The 4,724-nt window shown below is 33.3% G+C and overlaps 1 long non-coding RNA gene across 1 annotated transcript; it reads right to left on the reverse strand.

Annotated features, from left to right (window-relative positions):
- Positions 1-2,365: 2,365 nt before the first annotated feature.
- On the reverse strand, positions 2,366-3,953 carry LOC139194062 (uncharacterized). The gene is made up of 2 exons (XR_011578778.1): positions 3,779-3,953; positions 2,366-3,420 (listed from the first exon to the last, which is right to left on the reverse strand). It is a non-coding gene; the product is annotated as an uncharacterized lncRNA (long non-coding RNA).
- Positions 3,954-4,724: the final 771 nt, after the last annotated feature.

Raw genomic sequence — 4,724 nt, forward strand, 5'->3', positions numbered from 1 at the left:
TGCGTTGCGAATTTGGTATCAGAGCCAAGTTTAGCATTTTAATAGTATTATTATAATAGTAAAGTACCTTGAGGATAGAAGTCATTGATATAACTGATATCATATTTGTTTATTGTGTATGAACAACAGATATTATTGTCCCTATAGACCCTATCAACCACAATTACCAGGTATTTATTATTCCAGACATCCAACTATAACTAGCATAAAGAGAAGATTAGCATATATATCCAAAAGAATTATCAGTTCTTTAAAGAATCAAAAGTGTTATCTTGGATATCTTGAACATCCTTCATTTATTCGTAAATATAATAACACAGAAGTGCAACATAAAGTTTTAGAAGCAAAAAGAACAACAAATCAAGTTTTAGAGACCTTGAGATAAGAAAGAGAGTTTTTAAGAAACCAGTTAGCCGTAACTCTAGAGAAAGGTAGACTTTAGTTTATGATAGATTATCTTAATTTAGAAATTAGTGAACCTCAAAAAAGAAAAATAACTTTAGACCAAAATAGTTTAGTTTGTTATTTTCCATCAAGAAAGCATAATCATATTTTGCACAGTGAAGAAAATTCACAAGCCAATACTATTGTAGATCTTATTATTAGTCAAACAGAAAATATAAAATTAGAAAATAATAAGCATAATCATTTGTTAAATCAATTGTTAGAACATTTTCAGAAAAATTCCATAAAAATAATTAGACAAAATTTAGACTATATTACATCTCAATTAGAAGATAATAATAAAAATATTCAAAGATTTCCTAGTAAAAGAGAGATAAAAGAGCTTGTTGATCTCATAGATAGTAAGCCAAAGCAAGTAAAAATTAGATCATTAAAAATAGTTGAGCAGCTAAAATTAGAAGTTCAAAAAATTTAATTAGTACAAAAAAGTTAAGTGATCAAGTAGACAAGTTGCATAATAAAATAAATAAATTATTAGTTTAATGACCGATTATAGAACTAGCAGAAAATATATCCAGGCTTTGAAAGAAATTTGTAAGTTAGATAAAGAACCAGTAGGTTTAACAGATATTTCAACACAAGTATCCAGTAGTAATATTCTCATTAGGCAAAATAATTTGATTATTCAATTAGTTTTAAGTTTGGCTGAAAAATTAGATCGAGTTGAAGAACAAATAGAAAAAATAAACCAAGTTTTACATAACGCATCTTCATCACTTCAACCATCCTTGCTAGATAAATTAGAAAATTTAACTTTGAGTGCAAATAATAATAGAAGACCTAAGCTAAATCCTTTTGATAATAGAAAATGGAATTCTTTAGGAAAAAAAGGAAAAGAAATAGTTAGAGCGGAAGATATTTATCTAAATGAAGAAGAAGCACAAGAATTTATTCGAAGAGGTTTTGAGAGAACACAGAAAAATAAATATAGCTTGTATTAATTAGGTTTATTTGAAAACAGAAGTAGAATTGTAAGCAGCATCAGTCAACATGAAGTTAGTTGTATTGATAAAAAAAGTCACACTTAATCTAATTAATAAAGAAGCAGTTACTCATTTGAGAAAATCACATTTTAGTCAGATTCATATAGAAACAATATTAATTGGAATAGCAGGATTAACCAGAGCACAAGTAGGTACAAAAGCTTTAGTATACATATATGATGATAGATGGGATAATCACCAACAAGCAGCAATAGCAACAGCTAAAGTAGACTAAAGTTCAAACTTATCAGTTATAGGTTGTATTCCAAATTATGTTATGACGATTAATGAATTTAGTAAATATATTAAAGTGAGCATAAGAACAAAAAATTATAATATGAAAGGAGAGTATAAAAATTTGTGTATTAGCTTAATGTATATAGGTAAAGTATCATAAGTTTAATTTAGAGTTTCATAATTTAGTTCAAACATTTGGCAGTAAACATATAAATATGATAGAAGCTAAACTCGTAGATAATAGCTTTTTAGAAGGAATTCAGTGGACATTGCCTAATTTACAAGTAGCACCAAATAGACAACCAAATAAAGTACAAATATATGAAACTAGTACAGGTCAAACAACAATTAGGTTTAGTAATTATAAGCAACTAGAAAAAATAGAAGAGGATGAGAGTGAAATCGAAAATGAGAGTATACATATGGCTTTTGATAATTTAGATATTAATTTAGTTGAACAAAATTTTGATTATACTGTAGATAAACTTATAGAAGATATTGATCATTTATGACACACCCCGATCCTAGAATCAAGGCGTGCTGGCCGTCACGTGGGCGTGACGTAACCAAAAGTGCAACGCGGAAACAATAGATAAGAAAAATACGAATAAATAAAAACTGAATACTAGCAGTAATAACTAAGTATCGTGCTAGACTAAATGTAAGTGTGAACACACATATTCAGAGCCTAAGTACAAGGTGCAGTCAAGTAGGTACATTACTAAGTTACAACACCTGAAGGTGAGTCCTACATGAGTAGTCTATCAGAATGCCGTGGGGATCCTCGTGGGCCACCAACGCTGCTAACTAGAACCTGGAGGGGCGCAAAACAAAATTGAGTGGGTCAATAAAACAAAGCTTTTCGAAAACATTTCAATTAAAACATTTCTAACCCCTCGCTGTAAAACCTGTATGCTTTCCCAGAAAGAAAAAAAGTATATAATATGCATATAAATCTTCAAATATTTCAATTCACAAATCTTTATCAAAACCCAGAAAATAGGCCATGCCACAAATGTCAATAACAAATTAAGAATGCATCAATGTAACATGTGACATAATGAATCAACCGGAGACCCTGCAGTTGGTCCTGTATGGTTAATTCCATAGCTCAATATCCAAACCAACCGGAGTCACCATGGTGACCTGTACGACACTACTCTGCACATAAGTCGGAATTACCTGAAGTAGTCTGTACGACAAGAATGGTGTAAGAATACGCTCTAATGCTTCTCTCATCAATCATCTGTGCACATAATCTAAGGTCACCTACCAGTCAGAACCACCTCTAGTGGTCTGTACGACTAGCATGTCGGAACCCTCAATCGGTCTGTACGACTTGCACCTACTTGGATCCGAGGTGAGCGTGCGGTGCGGGTGAATAATATAAGCACTATCACCAGGGTGCAGGTTATGAGCTCTCAACACAATTCACGTTATCAATGATTCACATAAATAACATAAAACTCACCCGATACTCACTTGTGCGTCCACAGCACCAATTCACACACACACATGCATATATATATATATATATATATGCATCAATTATCAATTCATATAATTCACAATATGCATGCAAGGCATTCTAAAACATACTTTCATATAAATTCAATCTCTGGGAAAAACAATAGTATATAGGTAATACAGAAAATATTGCCTATTCACTGGTAAGTCGAAGGGTCGTAACTCCAGTGACGTCCCTGGATGCGCTCGTCCTCAGGATATGTATCACCTATATGCGAAACAACTATAAAAACGTTAATTAAAGTACACAACCGACAATTCGAAATAACTTCTCATACGATGCTCAATTTGGGCATATGAATATACCACAGTGACCTACTCGACGTCACGGACGTCGAGGTATTTTTAGAAAAAATTTCCGCGGCCGCACGCGCCCCCATGCGCGTCTCCTTCTTCCTCCAGTCGCCAGACTGGTTTTTCCGATCGCCGAAAACTGGAGATATTTCAATCTCCTTGTTCTTCATCATTTCTCAACCATTTTTCGTGTATTTTATATCAAAATGAAGCCCTAAGTATGAAGAATCACGTTGTACTAGTTTAAGGCTCTAAAAATGATGAAATCTCACCGGAGAAATTCCAAGAAAACCGGCCAACTTCGAACTCAGTGATCCCGACGTCCAAAACCTTCAAACGAAGCACTCCGAGCTTCCTTGGGACCTCACTAAGCTCCCTCTAAGTTTAGAATTCCCTGAAAATCAACGATTCACACATGCATGAACAGTACTCAAAACGGACCTCGAGTTTTCAACGTGATATCGAGGGTTCTAAGTTCTAAAAATTGCACCATTCAAATCAGGAGGTTGAAAGGATGAAGAACCCCACCTTTTTTACGTCGATCCGTGAAGATTGGAGGGTTTTGTGCTTTGGTCCGTACGGTTAGAGAGAGAGAGAGAGAAACTGAGAGGGAAGAGAAAGAGGGAAATCACGGGGAAGAGAGGGAAGTGGTGTCCCGTGTGTGAATGTGTGGTCCATCCCAAAACAAATCCAACTTTCATTCCCTAACCACACAAAGTGCAAATAACTTTTAATCCATTTTAAATTTTCCAAACTTAGGGAAGTATATATTATTCACTAACAAGTCGCACACATACCTTAGTAACCGTCAAGGGTACTTTCGTCATTTCACAACCTCGATAAATAGAATCACGGGACGAGCTGTGACAATTTAGATGAAGAACAATATTTGGAAAAATATAAGACATATGATCTAGGACTACATAAAATTTCAGACGAAGAAATGAAAATTTTAATCTTAGAAATAGGAGTAGAACACATTTTAGGATCAAAAGAATATAATAATTTATTAGAATTGAAAACAAAATGTAATCCAGTAGAAGAAAATAGTACATCAAGAGTAGAAAATCCATGACACGCAAATAGAACTGATCAACCATTTTTGAGACCAACAAATGAACAATATAATGAAAAAGCAAAAGTAGACTATATGGAAGAAAGTATGATAAAACCTAAAAAAATAGGATTCCATATTTAAGAGGGTTAGAACAAATTAAT

This window comes from Malus domestica, chromosome 03, assembly GCF_042453785.1.
Source record: "Malus domestica chromosome 03, GDT2T_hap1".
Classification (NCBI taxonomy): Eukaryota; Viridiplantae; Streptophyta; class Magnoliopsida; order Rosales; family Rosaceae; genus Malus; species Malus domestica.